This window comes from Petromyzon marinus, chromosome 26, assembly GCF_048934315.1.
Source record: "Petromyzon marinus isolate PM22_M1 ecotype Great Lakes invasive population chromosome 26, UKy_Petmar_22M1.pri1.0, whole genome shotgun sequence".
In the NCBI taxonomy this organism is placed as follows: domain Eukaryota; kingdom Metazoa; phylum Chordata; class Hyperoartia; order Petromyzontiformes; family Petromyzontidae; genus Petromyzon; species Petromyzon marinus.
In genome coordinates, this window is record NC_133692.1 from 13514441 (window position 1) to 13538168 (window position 23728).

Here is a 23728-nt window from a genome sequence, read left to right on the forward strand (position 1 = left end):
TGGCCGAAACGTCGTGAGAATATTATTGTGTTATTTTATTTTATCAATTTATTATTTTATTCTCATTCTACTTGACTTTACCAAAAGAACCAAAGAAGATGAATCCTTGCAGTCACGAAAGCTTTAAATCGAAATTTAACTGCCTCTACGGGGAGGGATTTCACACATCCTTAAGATCATTCAACAGACTCCGGGATAAGAAGGCTCAACTAATCGAGTCTCTCACCTTTCTGAAGAGATGCCGCGACTCTAAGGTAATACCAACCGAATTTACACTAACCTCTGCTGTTGTAACTTCTCTCAATGCAAAACGAATTCTAGCTAGAACTAGCTTCGCTCTTATCTCAGAAAAAATCAGACTTACACGCACCGAACTCGATCATTTAGACAAGACACTCTACAAATCAAACTTAACATTGACAGCAACAATGTCTACATCGGATTGGGAACATGTAGACAATATGACTACCTCTTCGGCTGCCACTATGTCGACCAAATGTAGGGACAATTTGATTACCGAATTCAATCACCTCTCCAGCAAAAAATCGGACCCACACGCCGAAAAGATAGACGTCAACAAAGTCGTAATTAATCGCAGTAACAGTTCCATTTCTGATGGTCTGAAATCCGTTTTAGCTAAAGGTCTAAACTTTGCTGTCACACCGAGACACTTACCGGTTAATGATATCATTGCCCATGTCGACGTTGCACTCAAGGGCTTGAGTCCCATCGCTGCAGACGTAGCAAGATCTGAAATCGCTGCAACCCTCAAAAACGCAAAGTTGCCACCCAGCAACATCAGCAAAGACGAACGTTTTGAATTATCTCAATTAAAAAAGAGGGATGATATTGTCGTCCTCTCAGCCGACAAGGGCAATGCCACTGTCATCATGGACAAAACTGAATATAACAACAAAATTCAAGAACTACTCAATGATGGCAGCTATACAAAAATAAAAAGAGATCCCACCAACAGCCTGGTTACCAAAACGAACAAAATCATCTCTGATTCAACAGCATTCATTGATGAGACCAAACAGTTCTCGTTGAAACCCTCTGCTGCCAGACCACCAAGATTATATGGCCTTCCAAAGATACACAAAGAAGATGCACCCCTTCGTCCCATCGTCTCTACTATCAACTCCCCCACCTATAAACTGGCACGTTTTCTTGCTGATATACTGCGACCTTTCACTGGAAAAACCACCTCTGCGGTACTAAATTCTACTCACCTGGTATCGACAATCAAAGGCATTTCCCTGTCCCCAGACGACCTGCTTGTCAGTTTTGATGTGGTGTCCTTGTTCACCAAAGTCCCGGTACCTGACACCATCGCTATCATTGAAGACCTGGTTCATCAAGGACTGCACACTGATGTACCCCCCCTGGTGACACATTGCTTAACCAACACATACTTCACCTGGAATGGAACTTTCTACAAACAAACTGAGGGCACCCCAATGGGCTCCCCCCTATCTCCGGTTGTAGCCAACGTATTCATGGAAAAATTTGAAACTGACGTCATCCATACTGCCACTCTACGCCCGACCTTATGGAAGAGGTACGTGGATGACACCTTTGTCATCTGGCCACATGGCCAGCCTGCTCTAGACCAATTCCGCGACCACATCAATTCCATACACCTAGCCATCAGATTTACCGTGGAGGTCGAAAAAGATCGCAAACTACCCTTTTTGGATGTTTTAATTAAAAGGAGACATGATGGTTCAATGAGCCACTCTGTCTACAGGAAAGCCACCCATACAGATGCTTACTTGAAACCGGATTCCCACCACCATCCATCCCAGAAGAACTCCCTCATCAAGACTCTATACTATAGATCCCAATGCATTTCCGACCAGGAACACATTACCAGTGAACTCGAGCACGTACACCAGGCTCTCAGGGCTAATGGTTACTCCGACTACACAATCCGCAAAGCCATCACTCCAGTCATGAAGAAGGATTCTCTTGTGGAGCCACTCAAAACCATCACCTTACCCTACATTGCAGGGGTCACAAAAAAGATCTCCAAAATCCTGAATAAACACAAGATCCAGGTCCGATTCAACACAATACATAAAATCCGTGATCTAGTTCCATCTGTAAAAGATGCTGTTCCAGACATACAGTACCCGGGCGTTTACAAACTAAAGTGCCTCTGTGCTAGTAGCTACATTGGAGAAACCAAACGACATATCTCGGACCGCATCCGTGAACATAAAGCAGACTTGAAACACGGTAGGACGAACTCCTCTGCCGTGGCAGATCACTGTTATAATTCAGTGGGCTCACATGACATTGACTTCTCCAAGACGGAGGTTCTTTGCAAACCAACCGGCTACCATGAGAGATTCGTTCATGAGGCCATTCACATATACAAACACAGAGACAATTTCAACCGAAAAGATGGATTCTGGCTTAGTAACCATTGGAAATATGTTTTAAACCATTTCCGTTCTTAATTAGTTGTATTTTACGATGACCTTCAGACCGCAGCTCTTTCACCAGCATTGACTCTTAATACCTCTCACACCACGGTTAATGGTATGGTTTACAACATGGAGTATAATAGCGCCTCGCAGCTGTCTCTCTCCCCCTCCTCTGTTCCGACCTTGGATGAACTCGTCCGTCTGAACGGGGCCCGTAGCTATCCGTGTTGCTAAAGTTGAGGGTAAGAATCCACTCATTTTTTCGCCATATAGCATTGTGATATATAACGACTTATTGTTGGTAGCTTAGCTGATTGGAGAATATAGAGTTTATTGATAACATTAAGGTAATTTATATTTTAGTTTTTTATTGGTTCACTATATAGTATTCCTTATACATTGTATTGTATACCCAGTTACTGTGAATAGCTCAGATGTGTAGACCTTGACTTCAACATAGCCATTTCTGTGACCAGTCACTAGCTAATCACTCAGTTATTTCAATGCTAAATTCGCCTAGTTATTTCAATGCTAAATTCTCCTGTTTGATTTGTACTAGGTGCCTCAGTGAATGTGTATGCTCTGACTTTAAACATAGCTATTTCTGTGACCAGTTACAAGCTAATCACTCAGCTATTTCAATGCTAAATTCTATGCTAATTCCTTTGTCAAGGGGTGCCTCTGCGGATGTGTATGCTTTAACTTAGCTATTTCAATGCTAAATTCTATGCTAATTCCTTTGTCAAGGGGTGCCTCTGCGGATGTGTATGCTTTAACTTTAACATAGCCATTTCTTTGACCAGTCACAAGCTAATCACTCGGCCATTTCAATGCTAAATTATATGCTAATTCCTTTGTCAAGGCGCTTTGTTTCTTCGGACACAGCTTAAAGGTCGTGATCTGAACGTGGCTTTTTTCACTCCAGCGCTGTCCTACCAGACAGTCTCGTCCCTTCACCTGATGAAGGCCGCTTGTGTTGTGGCTGGAACGTCGTGAGAATATTATTGTGTTATTTTATTTGATCAATTTATTATTTATTCTCATTCTCCGTGACTTTACCGAAAGAACCAAAGAAGATGAATCCTTACAGTCACGAAAGCTTTAAATCGAAAAAAGCCATCCCTTCCCAATTATTTGCAACGGTGATGTTAACTACCTCGTCTGGTATGCAGGAGGTCGTGGGTTCGATCCCGACCCTGACACCTGCTGTATATTTGGAGTGTGCGTGTGTCTCTCTCCCCGTGGTCATGTGGATTTTTCTCTGGGTCCTCCGATTTTTCCCTCCAAATTTAGAATCAACATCGCGCGTTTAGAGTGTTTGGCTGCTATAAATTTCCACGTGATGAACCACTTCCTTGCACTATCATTTGTGGTAGCCAGGTCGCTTCTCAAAAAGAGCTGTGTAGGTAAGTGGGCCTTACCTGGTAAAATAAAAACTAATTTATGTTATCGTTAGTTTAAATAAGAGACCATCTAGTGGTTTAAAAGGCACGCAAACTTGCAGCAAACCAAGTCACTGTCTTTCAAGTGCGATCCCAATGCACTGCACCCTGTAAATTTGAGGGAAGCTTGTGCCACTTCAATTCCCTGGTTGTCACGCCAGCATGTGGCACATTCGCACTTGACACCAATGCGCCGGGGACACAACAAGCCTGCAAGCATGCAACCGCACCAAGAACGAACGCCGGTGGCAAATGCTTTCAATTGAGTTACTTTGAAGTCAAAAGTTTGGGAGATCACACTGAAGTTTGATGAATCTTAAACCGAATCTGGTCTGTGAGGTAGCACAGCAAGTGGGTTGTGTGTTGTGAACCATTCTGTGGGCCATTTAATTGTTTTCCCTCCCAGTATCCGTGGACTGTCTCTGGGTATTCCGGTTTATTGTGAAAGTACAGCTTCCCTCGCGTAACCTCCCCCATAGCGCAATTTCAGAGTTTTATGCTTCGCCTTTTATGGGCATACTTAACACGCCATGCGCTTCAAGAAAAAAACAAAAATATAATGCTTAAGAATTAAAAGATGTTTCAATGATAAAAATTGAAAGTAAAAAAATATGTTTCGCAGGTTAAGCGACTACAACCTCAATGTGGTGGCAATTACCACCGTAGACCTGAGTGGAAGCAGCCCACGGAAGCATTCAAGAAGCCCTGGAATTACTCATTATTAAGTCATCTTTGTAAGTAGTTATCGTTTATTAAAATAAAATACTCCTTATTAAGCATTTCTATTATGTAAAGAGCTAAAATGGTGAAATAATACTCATGCACCCCTCCCCCCCGCCCCCCCCAATATAAGATAAACAACAAAGGTATGCTGGAGATTGTGGGTTCGATCTCTCTTCGTGGTCGCGTGGATTTTCCCCCGGGTCCTCTGGTTGTTCCTTCCACATTTAGAATCAACATGCATTTAGAGTATTTGGCTGCTATAAATTTTCACATAAGCCACTTCGTTGAGCTATCATTTGTGGCCAGGTCGCTTCTGAAAAAGAGCTACATAGCTCAGTGGGCCTTATCTGGTCAAATAAAAAGTTTAGTTTAAGCTCTGGGACTTTAATCTGGACAAGCACGGCTGACTTGTTTCAAGTGTTGTAAATCGATGCTTTCACCCAATTACCAATAACTGTCCATAACAGAGATATCAGGGTTAGATCGCGTAAATATAAATGCGTCGTTAAACCCGTCACCGTCACTGGGTTTACCAATAACTGCACACAAAAAAACTGCCATTATATAAAATTATTCATTATTATTATTGTTGTTGTTGTCTTAATTTTGCTTTGCCCAGCCTAAGACTTGCACATTTGAGTTGTACTTCGGTGCAACGGAGCACTCATTGCAGGAAATTCAAATGCGTGTACCCCCTGTTGTTGATAAAGGGGCCTGTTAGAAGCAGTATTGTGATGCCACCTTCTGGAGGACATCCTCGAACCGGATGATGCACTACTAGAGGTGCGGAGTTCTCACTGTAATTATACGCCTCACAACATGACGTGAAGAGCACATTTGCAATGTAAATAAACAATTTTATATAAAACTATAAACTATCAAAATCTATAAACTATTTTTTCTTTTTGATTTGGTGCTTTCGTGATTGCAGGAATTACTCTTTGGTTTTTTTCGGTAAAGTCACGTAGAAATAAGAAATAGCAATCTTTGAAATAACATAATCAGCCAGACCATGCGTTAATTGTGTTTTGACCGACCCTCTGTGCTGCATTATATTGTTTCCAAATTTTACTAAATCTTGTTCAATTTGATGTGCTTCTCCATCTCTCTGTGTTTCCTCTCTCTCTTAAATTTAGCTCTTCTATACCTGATGATGATTGCTTGCGTTGCAATCGAAACGTCGTATGCTATTATGTAATTTTATTTTATTTTATTATTTCTTATTTCTATGTGACTTTACCGAAAAACCCAAAGAGTATTTTTTCTTTTACCAGGTTAGGCCCGCTGAGCTATATATTTCTTTTTTTTTATAAATGACCTGGCCACAAATGAGCTCCCAATGAGGTGGCTTATCAAGTGGACATTATTAGCAAGCAAATACACTAAACGAATGGTTATTCTAAATGTCGAGGGAAAAATCGGAGGAACCCAGAGAAAAATCCACGCAACCACAGGGAGAGAGAGAACACACAAAATCCAAATATACAGCAGGCGTCAGGGTCGATCCAACCCACGATCTCCTTTGTACCAGGCGAGGTAGTTAACGTCTCCTAGCCACCGTGAGTCCCAATTTAGCACCACGATGCTGCAGATGAAATGCATTTAAACATTTCGCCTCATTTCCCCTGCAGTGATTCACGTGGAGGACGAAGCAGGAGGCAACCTCAAGTCGAGTCGATTTTAGTTTGGGTGAACACGTGGCACCTTTGTGGCACAAATCAGACACCCAAAGCGCCATCGCAATAATTTCGCGCATGAACATAAAATAAACAAGTCTATACAGTGTAATATTACTCTCTGGCTATTTCGGTAAAGTCACGTAGATAGAAAAAATAATAAAAGAAAACACAACGTTTCGGTCGCAACACAAGCGTCCGTCTTCAGCTGTGAAAAAATGGTCTGCTGTTGTGGCTTTATATGGTGGGAGTTCACAGGGGAGAGGGGGGAGGGTTTGTGGCGTGGATAGACGGGTGGGGCTAGAGAAATTAGCAAGTAATTGGACTTGTAGTACAAGTCGTAATCGGACGACCATAAGCGGGTGAGTGAGTGAGGACGACGACACCCGGGTGGGTGGGTGAGTGAGGACGACGACACCCGGGTGGGTGAGAGAGGACGACGACATCCGGGTGGGTGAGTGAGGACGACACCCGGGTGGGTGAGTGAGGACGACGACACCCGGGTGGGTGAGAGAGGACGACGACATCCGGGTGGGTGAGTGAGGACGACACCCGGGTGGGTGAGTGAGGACGACGACAACCGGGTGGGTGAGAGAGGACGACGACACCCACGTGGGTGAGCGAGGACGACGACACCCGGGTGGGTGAGAGAGGACGACGACAACCGGGTGGGTGAGAGAGGACGACGACACCCACGTGGGTGAGCGAGGACGACGACACCCGGGTGGGTGAGTGAGGACGATGACAACCGGGTGGGTGAGAGAGGACGACGACACCCGCGTGGGTGAGCGAGGACGACGACACCCGGGTGGGTGAGAGAGGACGACGACACCCGGGTGGGTGAGAGAGGACGACGACACCCGGGTGGGTGAGTGAGGACGACGACACCCGGGTGGGTGAGTGAGGACGACGACAACCGGGTGGGTGAGAGAGGACGACGACACCCGGGTGGGTGAGTGAGGACGACGACACCCGGGTGGGTGAGAGAGGACGACGACACCCAGGTGGGTGAGAGAGGACGACGACACCCGGGTGGGTGAGTGAGGACGACGACACCCGGGTGGGTGAGAGAGGACGACGACACCCGGGTGGGTGAGCGAGGACGACGACACCCGGGTGGGTGAGAGAGGATGACGGCACCCGGGTGGGTAAGAGAGGATGACGACAACCGGGTGGGTGAGGTGAGGACGACGACAACCGGGTGGGTGAGTGAGGATGACGACAACCGGGTGGGTGAGTGAGGACAAGGCCATAGCCATGAAGTCAACATTGGGGGGGACCAAATCTTCCAGGGGGTCTGGGGGTCCCCCCCAAAAATAATCTAAATTTGAAAACTAATTTCCTGCCTAAAATATTTTTTACAAGAATGTCTCATAGTGTTTTGTATTTATTACATTCCTGTTTTTTTCTTTTTTTACCTTTTCTTGTTTCATTGCATGTAATGGCAGAGATTAGGGATTAATGAAGTACAACCATAACCACGATCATATAAACAGAAATCTATTTTATAGCAATATATTGGGGGGGACATTTTGAGCATATTTGAATATTGGGGGGGGAGGGGGGGATGTGTCCCCCCCAATATATATTATAATTACGGCCATGAGTGAGGACGACGACAACCGGGTGTGTGAGTGAGGATCACGACAACCGGGTGGGTGAGTGAGTGAGGACCACGACAACCGGGTGGGTGAGTGAGGACGACGACAACCGAGTGGGTGAGAGAGGACGACGACAAACGGGTGGGTGAGTGAAAATCACAGCAGTTAAAACTTGACGTGCTTTATCACATCCGTCCAATGATTGCTCAATCTGAATCCATCTTCTCGATTAAAGTTGTGTCTGTTTGTATATCTGGATGGCTTCATGAACAAATCTCTGAAGGTGGCCCGAGGGTTTGCAGAGAACCTTGGTCTCAAAGAAAACAATGTCATGTGTGCCCACAGCATTGAAACAATGATCCGCCACCAGCGAGAAGTTGGTTCTGCCATGTTTAAAATCCGCTTTGTGTTCGCGAACCCGTTCTGAGACACGTCGCTTCGTTTCACCAATGTAACTGCTGCCGCAGACACAACTCAGCTTAAAGACACCAGGACATTGCATGTCCGGAATCGCATCCTTCACCGATGCTATCAAATCACGGATTTCGTTACTGTATTGAACCGAACTTGGATCTTGAGTTCGTTTAAGATTTTGGCAATCCTTTTGGTGACCCCTGCTATGTATGGTAAGGTGATGGAATTGATTGGGTCCTCAGATGGTTCTCTACCCATGGTCAGAATATCCATTCCTCCTGAGAGCCTGGCATATGTGTTCAAGCTCACTGGCTAGGTGGTGCTGGTCGGAGATGCAACGGGCCCTATACTGTAGTGTTTTGATGAGGGAATTCTTCTGGGCTGGATCAGCGAAGCAAGTTGTGGCTGCAAGTTAGTTGTTGTATGCAAGTGTACATAAGTGATGCATTGTTGAGTCGTGGCTAAAATGCAGATGATGGAGTCCCGAGTGTGCAGATTGCTTCGGCGAGGTTGTTCCGGACGCGTGATGCTGCCAATGAGAATTATCGATCCCCCATGGTATTGGGTTTCGTTTTTTGGTGGTTGAACATTTTTAATCGGTGTGTACGACCTTCTAGGTCATAAACATGGACTCTGACAAAGTAAATGGAACGTATGCATGTACGTATGAGTGTTGAACTTCTTTCACACGTATGTGCCCAACCGTGCTAATCCGAGGTGCAACACAAGCTGAAAAGTGCACACAAAAAAGCGTGTAAAGATGCACGCTCATAATTACATTGAGAAGCCGATAGCACAGGAAAAGCAACATTTGGAAGAAGAACCAACGGCAACAGTGTGCACAGGGATCTCGTTCCACAGCTGGAGAGGGCAAGCACAGCAGAGGGCATGGGGCAGCACAGCGTGCGGAGGAGCTGCGTCCGAGGAACACACGCAAGGGCCCACCAGCCATCGAAGAGAGAAGAAGCCTTTGGGATGGCCAGACATACTGTACGAGGAGCACGTGGATTAGAGGACGCACTCAATGTGACGTCAGTGGGCTTTGGCATGAGACAGTCGAGAGAAGGAACGATGTCCGAAAGGTCAAGACCACCGAGGGAATCACAGCCAAGGGAGGAAACGCAGCTGAGAGGACGTTACATGGTGGAGATGGAGCGATGCAATCTTCTCGTGTGCAAGTGTCAGGCGTATTATTGACACCGCAGAATAATGAGAAATGGTGATGACTTTGGTAGGCGCCCATCCAGCAGTGGATTGATCGTGGCTGATGATGATATGGTCTTTATGCACATTCTAAATCGACGCAGTCCTCTTGGATTGTGACTTCGATAATAAATTTATAATGTAACCAAAGTTCACTGTGGTAAATTTGAACATTTTACCACATTACCTCTTCTAATGATCTTTCAGATTTGTTTGCAGGGTGGTTACAGTAAATGAATGTCAGTGGATAAGTATCCACTTACCAGACATCCTTTGCATTATAATGCAAGGGATGTGTGGTAGGGAGTGCAGTTTGCAAACCGAGGATGTAGCATTCATGACTGTGTGTAGTATCAACAAGTACAGGTGGCAATAGAAGACTGCAGATGAAAGTATAACCTTCACATGTGTGTAACCTCTCAGTCCATTAAGGATCATCAAGGTCAGGGCAGTTGCTGATCCCAGAAGTTGCCAAAAAGATCCACTACTAAACTAAAAACTAAACTATATTTATTTTACCAGGTAAGGCCCACTGAGCTATGCAACTCTTTTTTCCAGAAACGACTTGGCCACAAATGATAGCTGAACGAAGTGGCTTATCATCATGTAGAAATGTATAAGTAGCCAAATACTCTAAAAGCATGTTTCTATTCTTTGGGTCTTTCGGTAAAGTCATGCCCATTTCAAACCTTTATAAACAATCTTGATTTGAAGCTTGATTTGAAGCTTTCGTGACTGCAGGAATCCATACTCTTTGGTTCTTTCGGTAACGTCACATAGGTATAAAATAAAATAAATCACGACGTTTCTGGTGCAACACAAGCGTCCGTCATCAGTTTGCCTTCAGAAGCGAACCCCCTTTTTCTTATGACTGCTTGTGTTGCGATCGATACATCGTAGTTTTTTTTGTTATTTTCTTTGAACCTATATTCGTGACTTTACCGAAAGACCCAAAGAATATGAATTCCTGCAGTCACGAAAGCTTTAAGTCAAGAAAGCATGTTTCTAATTGTGGAGGGAAAACCTGAGGACCCGGAGAAAAATCCACACGACCAGGGGGAGAGAGAGACACGTAAACTCCAAATATACAGCAGGCATCAGGCACCTCGGTTGAAAAGCTGATATAGCAATATTAATTTTCACATAAATGTTGCTTCATCTAATGCCAACACTTGAAAGACTGTCTTCAAAATGAGCTAAACCTACTTATATATTCGATGAATTTACATGTTTGTATTACACCTCAGCTTGTTAACATGAATTGCATGCTAAAAAAAAGATCCCTACTTGTCACGTAAGCAATAAACAAGCCGCAGCAGCAAGGTGATTAATAATTCACGGTATAGCATCTCCAGTTTGATGTGGCACCGTGCTAATTGTTCCGTGCCCATTAAGGATCGACGTTTTTTCTGGGTCACGGGTGCTCGATGAAGGGCAATTCCATCACCAACTTTTCATCATTTGCTTTCAAGCCGTTCATCTCCATGATTACTGCGCATCAATGGAGTTTAATATGTAAATACGCATTCTTTGTAATACGATTACTACGTTCAATTTGACATGCTTGTAAGTTTACAGGCAATAATTGTTTATACAACCCATTATATTTTTAATTTACCGTTGCTAATATACACGTGTAAATAAACAAATGATACAGTCTAGTTTCTCATGGACTATTCCTGTTATGTAGCTATTTTTTTTTTATCTGGTTCGAGTGAGCCTTCAACTTTTGACATTTAGTATATGTTAAAGTGACGGTGATTTCTGTGATGGGAAAACAGAATCAAGGTAGTCGGGAACAACTGCAGCCTAGTCTGTGTGAGAGATTCAAATGGATAGATTTCATCTTAAGATACGCTGCCAATCGTACAATTGAAATATAATTGGGTAAAACAACCCGTGGGTGCTGTGGGTCATGTTGATAAGGGGGGGGGGGGGGTGATTCGAACAATCTGTGCTCTTTGCTTCTCAACAGAAATGTCTTAATCCTGTGTAGTCTTTGCCACGTTTAGTTTCCTGGTGCGGGGACATCGTTACTGCTGCATTTGGCCGCATGCGTAACGTGCAGCATATTTCAACAAACTCCTCAACTGCAAAACACGCACCGCCGTAATGTGCTATCAATTAAATGCCATGACCGGAAGCTGTAAATGTCATGAGGCTATGCCCGGTGAGCGGGGGTTAGTGGGAGGCACTGCACCCTCAAATCTGGCTGTCGCCTGATGGGACTGATTGGTGTTGTAATTACCAGCGAAACGTTATGGTACTCGAATTGGAAATGTTGTAGTGGGTTTAATCTCCAACACAAACGGTGTGCCAAACGAATAACTAATTGGCACATTTTGTTTCGGTCACAAACCATACTGATTGGGTGATGGTGACGGGCTTAATGACACATTTGTATTTATGCGATCTAACCCCAAAACACCTAATAATAGGGTTTTTTCCCTTTTTTCTGGCAACAAAACTGAAACCTTTTTGCAAGGAAAAAACCTCTTGTGGGCAATCCCCTCTATTGTCAGCGAGGCTGGGAGAGGAGGGTGCTCGTGTGTGTGTGGGGCGATGTTGAGAGACGAGGGAGCTATCCACTGTGGGCAAGAGTTGGAGAGGGAGCATGGGAGGGAATTTTTAGAAAACCGTGGGGTTCAGTACTCCTCGGAAACAGAGGGGACTAGCGCTAGATAGTGAGGGTCCCTGCCAGGGTATACAATGGCTCATTGGAATTCCTGAAGGATCATATACTCATATTTTCTTGAATCCCAGCTCTAAACACAAGGCTACTCAAGTGATATGGGCGTCTCAGTGACGAGATGTTAACTACCTCGCCTGGTATACAAGGAGGTGGGTGGGTTCGACCCTGACACCTGTATATTTGGAGTCTGCACATTCTCCTGGTGGTCACGTGGCTTTTTCATCGGATCCTCCGGTTTTTCCCTCCATATTTAGTCAACATCACGCGTTTAGAGTATTTGGCTGCTGCTATACATTTCCACATGTTGATAAGATACTTCGTTGAGCTATCCTTTGTGATGACCATGTCGCTTGTAAAAAAGAGCTGCATTGCTCAGTGGGGGCCTCACCTGGTAAAATAAAATAAATTAGTTTTAGTTTTTGAATTCCATACAGAATGGCACCCAGAATCTATCCCAGGTGCTTGCTGCGATGAGGCACGCCAGTAACCGCTGTTCCACCCTGCTGCCCAAAAAAGTGTTTTGAAGGAACAGGCGTCCCTCGCAGAATGTGCGACAGGCTACGTTGAACCAGATTACCGAAGAAAATGAAGTATTATTTCATTATTTTAATACTTAGTGAGGGAAAAAAGTATTTGATCCCCTGCTGATTTTGTACGTTTGCCCACTGACAAAGAAATGATCAGTCTATAATTGTAATGGTAGGTTTATTTGAACAGTGAGAGACAGAATAACAACAACAAAATCCAGAAAAACGCATGTCAAAAATGTTATAAATTGATTTGCATTTTTATGAGGGAAATAAGTATTTGACCCCTCTGCAAAACATGACTTAGTACTTGGTGGCAAAACCCTTGTTGGCAATCACAGAGGTCAGACGTTTCTTGTAGTTGGCCACAAGGTTTGCACACATCTCAGGAGGGATTTTGTCCCACTCCTCTTTGCAGATATTCTCGAAGTCATTAAGGTTTCGAGCCTGACGTTTGGCAACTCGAATCTTCAGCTTCCTCCACAGATTTTCTATGGGATTAAGGTCTGGAGACTGACAAGGCCACTCCAGGACCTTAATGTGCTTCTTCTTGAGCCACTCCTTTGTTGCCTTGGCCGTGTGTTTTGGGTCATTGTCATGCTGGAATACCCATCCACGACCCATTTTCAATGCCCTGGCTGAGGGAAGGAGGTTCTCACCCAAGATTTGACGGTACATGGCCCCGTCCATCGTCCCTTTGATGCGGTGAAGTTGTCCTGTCCCCTTAGCAGAAAAACACCCCCAAAGCATAATGTTTCCACCTCCATGTTTGACGGTGGGGATGGTGTTCGTGGGGTCATAGGCAGCATTCCTCCTCCTCCAAACACGGCCAGTTGAGTTGATGCCAAAGAGCTCCATTTTGGTCTCATCTGACCACAACACTTTCACCCAGTTGTCCTCTGAATCATTCAGATGTTCATTGGCAAACTTCAGACCGGCATGTATATGCGCTTTCTTGAGCAGGGGGACCTTGCGGGCGCTGCAGGATTTCAGTCCTTCACGGCGTAGTGTGTCACCAATTGTTTTCTTGGTGACTATGGTCCCAGCTGCCTTGAGATCATTGGCAATATCCTCCCGTGTAGTTCAGGGCTGATTCCTCACCGTTCTCATGATCATTGCAACTCCACGAGGTGAGATCTTGCATGGAGCCGCAGGCCGAGGGAGATTGACAGTTCTTTTGTGTTTCTTCCATTTGCGAATAATCGCACCAACTGTTGTCACATTCTCATCAAGCTGCTTGGCAATGGTTTTGTAGCCCATTCCAGCCTTGTGTAGGTCTGGAATCTTGACCCTGACATCCTTGGAGAGCTCTTTGGTCTTGGCCATGGTGGAGAGTTTGGAATCTGATTGATTCATTGCTTCTGTGGACAGGTGTCTTTTATACAGGTAACAAGCTGAGATTAGGCGCACTCCCTTTAAGAGTGCTCCTAATCTCAGCTCGTTACCTGTATAAAAGACACCTGGGAGCCAGAAATCTTTCTGATTGAGAGGGGGTCAAATACTTATTTCCCTCATTAAAATGCAAATCAATTTATAACATTTTTGACATGCGTTTTTCTGGATTTTGGTGTTATTCTGTCTCTCACTGTTAAAATAAACCTACCATTAAAATTCTAGACTGATAATTTCTTTGTCAGTTGGCAAACATACGAAATCAGTAGGGGATCAAATACTGTTTCCCTCACTGTATATGATTTACATTACTGCCATGGCGTGGTGGTGATGCCCACTGCGTTGCAATTTTAATAGGTTAACCTGTAAGTGTATTATATGATTTTCCTCAACAATCTAATTTCAGACATCTACGAATCAGGGGGTGTCCTCAGGCTGCGCAGCACAAGGCAAGATGTCAGGGTGACGGTTAAGAGGCTATCGCAGCCATCACTGTCGCATATCGGCCTTTCACTGACGGATATCTCCGATATAATTGAATCCCACGTACATAGATCCAGGACGCGCGCTTCTTCTTCTTCTCGCCAATGTGAACAACGTACTTAACAATCATGCCACGAATAAAGGAATTTCGTTGCAATCCTTGCAGGCCCTATATCATGTGTGATTGAAATAATTTCTCAACTCTGTCCTGCCTCACGGCAGGTGTTTTGCTCCACGGCAGGAGTGGGGGGGGGGAGTGTACAGGCATTTCCTGTTTTGAGGTTGAGTTTGGTGATGTGACCAGGAAGATTTGACAGTCTTTCAGCCACGAGGCTGGAGTCAGCCATTACACAGAGTTCAAGATGGTGGCACAAATCGCGTCCCAGTGAAGACGGCTGTAACTGTCCATTGTGGGACTTTCAGAAGCATTGTCTGTAAGTTCGTTTATATTCTTATAATACTGGGAATGCTGTTATGATGTTGGCCGTTATAAAGCTGTAAATGCCTTTATAATGCTGTTAAATTGTTATGATAAATACGAGGCCTAGTTAACAACGAAGCCTGCAACTTGCCTTATGTGACTTGTAATTGAATAAATCGAGTCAAACTTGTGCACAAGTAACTAAATTGCGATCTTGAGAGCAAGGATGATGAAATGTCTCATCCACAACTCAGTTGTGTGTAGTGCTGTACATTTGGGGTGCAGTGTGATTACACGATGTCTTTATTTAACAGTAGCTTGTTCTCTTGTAAAGCTATGCAGTGCTAATGTAGGTGCCTGATCCATCCAGGATCTATTGTTGAGAAACATGTTATCTAAGACAATGTTATGATGCTGTAGTGTTCATTCATTGTATTGATATTTCCAAGTATTTACAGATGCTGTATCTGTGCTGTGTTTTTCCATCAGTTTTATCTCGTTCAATTTATTAAATACGTTTGGAGTCGGATGTTCACCCTGGCTCTGAAGGTTTATTGAATGCGAGATTATCTACTCGGATAGTGGTGCAACGCAGCGCACAGCGAGGCCGAGACAAACTCCAATATTTAACATCAATACACGTACAAGAACTCCCGCATCTTGATATGAATCACTCATTACCGTGAGCTCTTGCTATCCTTGCAGTGACTGCCTTTGTATGTACATTGAACTTCTTTCGCACCATACGCACCCAACCGTGCTAATCGGAGTTGTGGGGGAAGGACAACACACTTAACACAAAAAGGAGTTGTGAAGAAATTAGTTTTTCAATCTAGATGATTTAAAAGTGCATTGCTCCAGTGGCTTCCTAATATTGGAAGGAAGAGCATTCTAGATGGCCGCAGAGTGTATCTGAAAGCGCGCGATGCGGTGACCATCTTTGTTCGATGCGCTACCGCCGCTCCACTGCGGCTGTCACGATCGCTGCTCCTGGTCGCAGCCGCTTCTACCACAGTCTTCAGCACTGTCCTGCGTCACCCTCTGCCTGATACTCCACAACTGCGTCACCCTCTGCATGATCCGTGGAAAATTTATTTTTGGAATATCCACAATTTAGAATTATCCGTGGCCGTCCTCCCCGTCATTAAGGCGGATAATGGAGAGTCTGCTGTATGTTGAACTTCTTTCGCATCGTACGTAGCCAACCGTGCTAGATGGCGATTGTGTTACAGAGGTGACATTTAACCTCCAACATCTCCGCTTTAAAGCATCCCGCAATTTGTTGTTCGGTCTTCATCCTTGGGTGGCACTGCAAAGTGCCAGCCCGTCGTAACATCCCTCTTCTTGATTACATCGATACAATATAATTATTCCCTCATCTTTTTTTTCGGGCTTTCCGAGTTGTTCACCGTGTCATTATGCCCGGGGAAGCTTTCGGACAAATGCGCGACAGCACAAGGAGATGGTAGTGGAACCGGTGGTCCTTGATTGAGCTTTGCAGTGGCAAACCGCCAACGAAGAGTTAAGCAAAGACATGAGTATAACCTGATGACAATACAGTCGCCCGTCGATTAACAGTGACATCGGGTTAACGTTTTTTAGCGGTCAATTTCGGCCAATCCGAGTGCTCGAAAGTGGGGCTGAGCCACGCCCGCAACCCATCAGCGACGCCCATCTATGAGCAGTGTAGATCTCGACTGGCTTTGTTTGTATTCTTAGTTTTTTCGGTAAAGTCACGTTGAAGAGAAACAACAAAATAACAAAATATATATAAAACAATAAAAAATTCTCACGACGTTTCGACCATAACTCAAACGGTCATCATCAGGTGTGTCGGTTTGCATAAATTTATTTAAAAAACGGCATATTTATTTATTTATATAAAAATAACGTTTGCGTCACGCGCAACGATTGGCTGTTTGCCAGGACTAGTCCATCTATTTTTTGAAAAGAGGAGGGGGGAGACGAAATTTGTTTTTATGTATGCTGTCTGAAAGCCACTGTAAGCGTGAACAATCAATCAAGAACTGAAATGATTTATCAAATCTTTCCAATGATTGCTAAGATAGAATCCATCTTCTCGGTTGAAATTGTCTCTGTGTTTGTATATGTGGATAGCCTCATGAACGAATCTCTCATGGAAGCCAGATGGCTTACAAAGAACCTCCGTCTTGGAAAAGTCAATGGCATGTGAGCCTACTGAATTAGAACAATGATCTGCTACGGCCGAGGTGTTGGTCCTACCGTGTTTAAGGTCTGCTTTATGTTCACGAATGCGGTCCGAGATATGGCGTTTGGTTTCTCCAATGTAACTACTACCACAGAGGCAACTTAGTTTGTAGACACCAGGGTATTGTATGTCCGGAATCACATCTTTTACAGACGGAACCAGATCACGGATTTTATGTAATGTGTTGAAACGGACCTGGATCTTGTGTTTATTCAAGATTTTGGAGATCTTTTTTGTGATCCCAGCAATGTAGGGTAAAGTGATGGTTTTGAAAGGCTCCTCAAGAGGGTTCTTCTTCATGGTTTGAGTGATAGCTTTGCGGATTGTATAGTCGGAGTAACCATTAGCCCTAAGAGCTTGGTGTACGTGCTTGAGTTCACTGCTTATGTGTTCCTGGTCGGATATGCATTGGGCTCTGATACAGAGTCTTGATGAGAGAATTCTTCTGTGATGGATGGTGGTGGGAATCCGGTTTCAGATAAGCATCCGTATGGGTAGCTTTCCTGTAGACAGAGTGGCTCATTGAACCATCAGGTCTCTTTTTAATTAGGACATCCAAAAAAAGGTATCTTGCCATCTATTTCGACTTCCATGGTAAATCTGATGGCTGGGTGTATGGAATTGATGTGGTCGAAGAATTGGTCTAGAGCAGGCCGGCCATGTGGCCAGATGACAAAAGTGTCATCCACGTACCTCTTCCATAAGGTTGGGCGCAGAGTGGCAGTCTGGATGGCGTCAGTCTCAAATTTCTCCATGAAAATGTTAGCTATAACTGGAGAAAGGGGGGAGCCCATTGGGGTGCCCTCAGTTTGTTTGTAGAAAGTTCCATTCCAAGTGAAGTATGTATTGGTTAAACAGTGTCTCACCAGGGGGGGTACCTCAGTGTTTAGTCCTTGATGAACCAAGTCTTCAATGATTGCAATGGTGTCAGGTACAGGAACCTTGGTGAATAAGGAAACTACATCAAAACTGACAAGCAGGTCGTCTGGGGACAGGGAAATACCCTTGATTGTTGATACCAGGTGAGTAGAATTTTGTACCGCAGAGGTGGTCTTTCCAGTGAAAGGACGCAGGATTTCAGACAAAAAACGAGCTAGTTTGTAGGTGGGGGAGCTGATAGTAGAGACTATGGGACGAAGAGGTGTATCAACTTTATGTATTTTTGGTAAGCCGTATAATCTTGGTGGCCTGGCAGCAGAAGGTTTCAACGAAAACTGTTTAGATTGATCAATTAATGCGGTTGAATCAGAAATTATTTTGTTGGTTTGTGTGACGAGGCTGTTGGTGGGATCTCTTTTTATTTTTGTATAACTACCATCGTCGAGTAATTCTTTAATTTTGTTGTTGTATTCTATTTTATCCATGATAACAGTAGCATTGCCTTTGTCAGCTGAGAGCACTACAATATCATTCCTCTTTTTTAATTTATATAATTCAAAACGCTCATCTTTGCTGAGGTTGCTAGCTGGCATCTTAGCGTTTTTGAGGGTTGCAGCGATTTCAGATCTTGCTACGTCTGCAGCGATGTGACCCAGGCCCCTGAGAGCAACGTCTACTTGGGCAATTATATCATTAACTGGTATGTGTTTAGGTGTGACTGCAAAGTTTAGACCTTTAGCTAAAACGGATTTCAGACCATCGGAAATAGAACTGTTACTGCGATTAATTACGACTTTATTAACGTCTAACTTTTTGGTGTGTGGGTCCGGTCTTTTGTTGAATAGGAGGTTAAATTTGGAAATCAGGTTTTCCTTACATTTGGTCGACATAGTAGCAGCTGAAGAGGCAGTCATATTGTCTACAATAAGGGTATTTCCCTGTCCCCAGACGACCTGCTTGTCAGTTTTGATGTAGTTTCCTTATTCACCAAGGTTCCTGTACCTGACACCATTGCAATCATTGAAGACTTGGTTCATCAAGGACTAAACACTGAGGTACCCCCCCTGGTGAGACACTGTTTAACCAATACATACTTCACTTGGAATGGAACTTTCTACAAACAAACTGAGGGCACCCCAATGGGCTCCCCCCTTTCTCCAGTTATAGCTAACATTTTCATGGAGAAATTTGAGACTGACGCCATCCAGACTGCCACTCTGCGCCCAACCTTATGGAAGAGGTACGTGGATGACACTTTTGTCATCTGGCCACATGGCCGGCCTGCTCTAGACCAATTCTTCGACCACATCAATTCCATACACCCAGCCATCAGATTTACCATGGAAGTCGAAATAGATGGCAAGATACCTTTTTTTGGATGTCCTAATTAAAAAGAGACCTGATGGTTCAATGAGCCACTCTGTCTACAGGAAAGCTACCCATACGGATGCTTATCTGAAACCGGATTCCCACCACCATCCATCACAGAAGAATTCTCTCATCAAGACTCTGTATCATAGAGCCCAATGCATATCCGACCAGGAACACATAAGCAGTGAACTCAAGCACGTACACCAAGCTCTTAGGGCTAATGGGTACTCCGACTATACAATCCGCAAAGCTATCACTCAAACCATGAAGAAGAACCCTCTTGAGGAGCCTTTCAAAACCATCACTTTACCCTACATTGCTGGGATCACAAAAAAGATCTCCAAAATCTTGAATAAACACAAGATCCAGGTCCGTTTCAACACATTACATAAAATCCGTGATCTGGTTCCGTCTGTAAAAGATGTGATTCCGGACATACAATACCCTGGTGTCTACAAACTAAGTTGCCTCTGTGGTAGTAGTTACATTGGAGAAACCAAACGCCATATCTCGGACCGCATTCGTGAACATAAAGCAGACCTTAAACACGGTAGGACCAACACCTCGGCCGTAGCAGATCATTGTTCTAATTCAGTAGGCTCACATGCCATTGACTTTTCCAAGACGGAGGTTCGTTGTAAGCCATCTGGCTTCCATGAGAGATTCGTTCATGAGGCTATCCACATATACAAACACAGAGACAATTTCAACCGAGAAGATGGATTCTATCTTAGCAATCATTGGAAAGATTTGATAAATCATTTCAGTTCTTGATTGATTGTTCACGCTTACAGTGGCTTTCAGACAGCATACATAAAAACAAATTTCGTCTCCCCCCTCCTCTTTTCAAAAAATAGATGGACTAGTCCTGGCAAACAGCCAATCGTTGCGCGTGACGCAAACGTTATTTATATATAAATAAATAAATATGCCGTTTTCAAAATAAATTTATGCAAACCGACACACCTGATGATGACCGTTTGTGTTATGGTCGAAACGTCGTGAGAATTTTTTATTGTTTTATATATATTTTGTTATTTTGTTGTTTCTCTTCAACGTGACTTTACCGAAAAAACTAAGAATATGAATTACTGCAGTCACGAAAGCTTTAAATCAAAATTTGGCTTTGTTTGCTTTAGGGGCCGTCCATAAATGACGTCACTCACCTAGGGGGGTTTGAGAAATGTGACGCCACTTCAAATACCACAACTTTAAATAGACAACTCTCCTACAACATCAGAGTGCAGCGCCACATTTAATACGCACTACAATGACTAGTTTAAAGTGATTTGAAGCATGTTTTATTTTTGGGGAGGGGGGGGGGCAGAGCTTTGTGACGTCATATTTGAGGGGGGTCTGACTTTCTGTGACGCCGTGTGACAAAGGGGGGGGGGGGGGGTCAAAAATCGTCCAAAATCGCGTGACGTCATTTATGGACGGCCCCTTACATCTTCTATTTTGGCAGTAGAAACGGCTCTTGCGGACTCAGTGATGTTTTAAATAGATTTTTCAACTTATAAGTGAATTCGATTAACAGTTATTACGGTTAACAGTTTTAGTGAAATCGATTAAACACGTTCACCGAGAAACTACTGTACTGAAATGCTGACGTATTACTTTATAACTAGAGAGTAGGACAGAACGCATGTACTCGGATGTACAGGACTGCTAAAACAGGATCAGACCACAACCTGGTTGGGAGACATGAGCATCAGGAGTTGGTGGGAGACTTTCACGTCAAATGTAGAATATTCCCAAAGTACAGCAACTTTAAGCAAGAATGAATGGCAGGTTTGTAGATTTTTGCAATATGCTGCTTATGATTCCTTCAACTTTCTATTTTTTAACCACTCGTGTACCTGGGTTCATTTCATTTGTAATAAACATCTCCAAGAATCTGTATTATTACACCTGTTAACATGCGCTTCTGCATCCGTCTGGAATGCTCTTCCTTAAGATATTCGGAAGCCACTGGAGCTATGTGATTTTACATCTATATTGAAAGGCATTTCTTTAAAACAAATTTTTTTTGTGTGTTCAGTTTGTTGTCCATCCCAGTGCACGTCCGATTAGCATGGCGTGAAAGAAGTTCAGCATGCATACACAGGTTTAATACATAGGCTTTCATGACCAATATCCATAATACAGGTTTTTTGGGTTAGATCGCGTATATATAAATGTGTCGTTAAACCTGCCACCACCACCCAATTAGTATGGTTTATCACGTAAACAATACGTGTCAATTAGTTGTTCAGCACACCGGTTGTGTGTTAGAGTAAATCCACAACATTTACAATTCGGGTATCGTGACATTTCGCCGGTAATTAGCAACACACCGGTGTGCTGTATTAGTAACGAATTGGCGTATTTTATTTACGTGACAAACCTTACTAATTGGCTGTGTCGGGTGGTACCGGGTTTAACGACACTTATATTTTCGCTATCTAACCTAAAAAAACCTGTTATGGATGCATGCACAAGTTATCTCCAATCGGTTACTGGCAGTGGCTCTCATTTCTCAACAGTACAAATCACCCAGTTGTGTCCCATATGGAGAGGACAAATCTATATTTGAAACTGGTCAAAATACCACGTGAGCAGTCGATTGCACTGTGATCGTCCCCAGTTTCCTGCTCTGTAATTGTGTGCGCCAACAATTCAAAGGGACACCTTTGGGCGTCTGTTTTCACTTAAGCCCGACGCGTTAAACCAAATTGCTTGTAATGTTTAGATTTTTCAAAAAAGTAAAACGTGACTTGTTATAGAGCTTTACTCATTAACTATATTATGCATTTTTATTTATTTCATATTGTAACGAGTCGTTACGATGGCTGCAGGAAAAAAAGCCCCATTGGTGAAGTGTGGGACAGTGTGTTAAAGGCGTTGCATCTGCAGAGCACACGCGGTGTGCATTTGAAGAGTCTTTGGCACCACATGATGACGTTAGGCGAAAGCCCTCACACAGACAGTCCGGAACATGAACCGGACGATGGCCTCAAGCACACTCAGCATCCATGGAGGATGTGGTCCTCTACCTATGCCTAGGGGTTGTTCACCCACATGTGAAGCGACAATCCCCAGCATACTGGGTCTCAGTCCCGCTATTGCTGGGGGCCCGTGCGTGCGTGCATGTGGCTTGGGCACATCCAGGGCCGGATGAAGCTTCTTGTAGGCCCTAGGCACTTCTGTTTTGGAGGCCTTCAGTGATAACTGTCGACAGCTGGTACTGCTGCTGTCCCATGTCCCTACTAACGCCGCTGTCTCTCGCTTGTATCACGTCGTAGTTCGTCCTGCCACTGGAGAGATGACATGACCTCTGCCTCTTTGTATATATACTGTGCTTATCCTTGCTATATACGTATATTTATTGAAGAATATATCTTGGTTACATTTTTTATCATACAAACAAAAAACACGGTCAAAATTTTTTTTTCCCAGGTCCTTCATTTTCGTAGGCCCTCGGCACGGTGCCTACTATTGGATAATACGGCTCTGGGCACAATGACCCAAGAGGGGGAAAAAAATGCTGCAGCTGCATGAACTGCAGCACGGCAGAAACTCCCGACAGTTTCAATTGTCCGCATTATTTATATGTACTGTACTCACTTTCAAATTAACTGGACACATCCAGAATGGAGCGTTTGGTGGCTATGGCGCATGAATAATCTATCAATAGCCTTTAATTATTTAGGAGTACACTGCTTGCTAGTCTGGCCTGCGTAGAGCTGAGGCTGGTGCCAAATAACACCTTTTAGCATTAGAGAGCTCTATTAGCATGTGTGTATGTATGTGTATGTACGTATGAGCCTCCCCTCGCTTGACTCAGCCTCAAATTAGTACCTGGTGTGGTGTGTAAAACATCACCACTGGGGAGACGAAGGCGGCTGGGCGTGGTGTTGGCCACCCACCCTCTCGTGAGCCATGCTGGCCTTCGTAGGTTACTCGCTAATAGCACTATTTCCAAGTCTGTTTAGGCTATACGGGGGATCTTTGTTGATATGCATATATGTACGTGTGTATGTATAGTGTATGTACATTAAACTTATTTCTCACCGTACGTAGCCGACCATGCTAATTGGGTGTCGGCTGGGATGTCTCACGCATTCGCGTTCCTGGAACTTGGCGAGGTATAGCCAAACGAGTTCTATGATTATTCATAATCATTATAAACACTTAATAATTTAATCAGGTAAGCCTTGGTGTTTGTTAAGTCATCAGTATTTGTCCAGGATGGTCTTGAAT

The 23728-nt window shown here is 44.0% G+C and overlaps 1 protein-coding gene across 4 annotated transcripts in view; it reads left to right on the top strand.

The window, feature by feature from the left end:
• The window catches only part of LOC116946286 (carbonic anhydrase-related protein 10-like), a 378302-nt gene that overhangs the window by 267111 nt on the left and 87463 nt on the right, over positions 1-23728 (top strand). Inside the window, exon 1 of one of the 4 annotated variants that reach the window (XM_076069951.1) lies at positions 14431-15019. The exons of the other annotated variants lie outside the window; for them this stretch is intronic. The gene's annotated coding sequence lies outside the window, so the exon portion shown is untranslated. Of the gene's footprint in view, positions 1-14430; positions 15020-23728 lie in introns of those variants that run through there. 4 annotated transcript variants of the gene reach the window in all.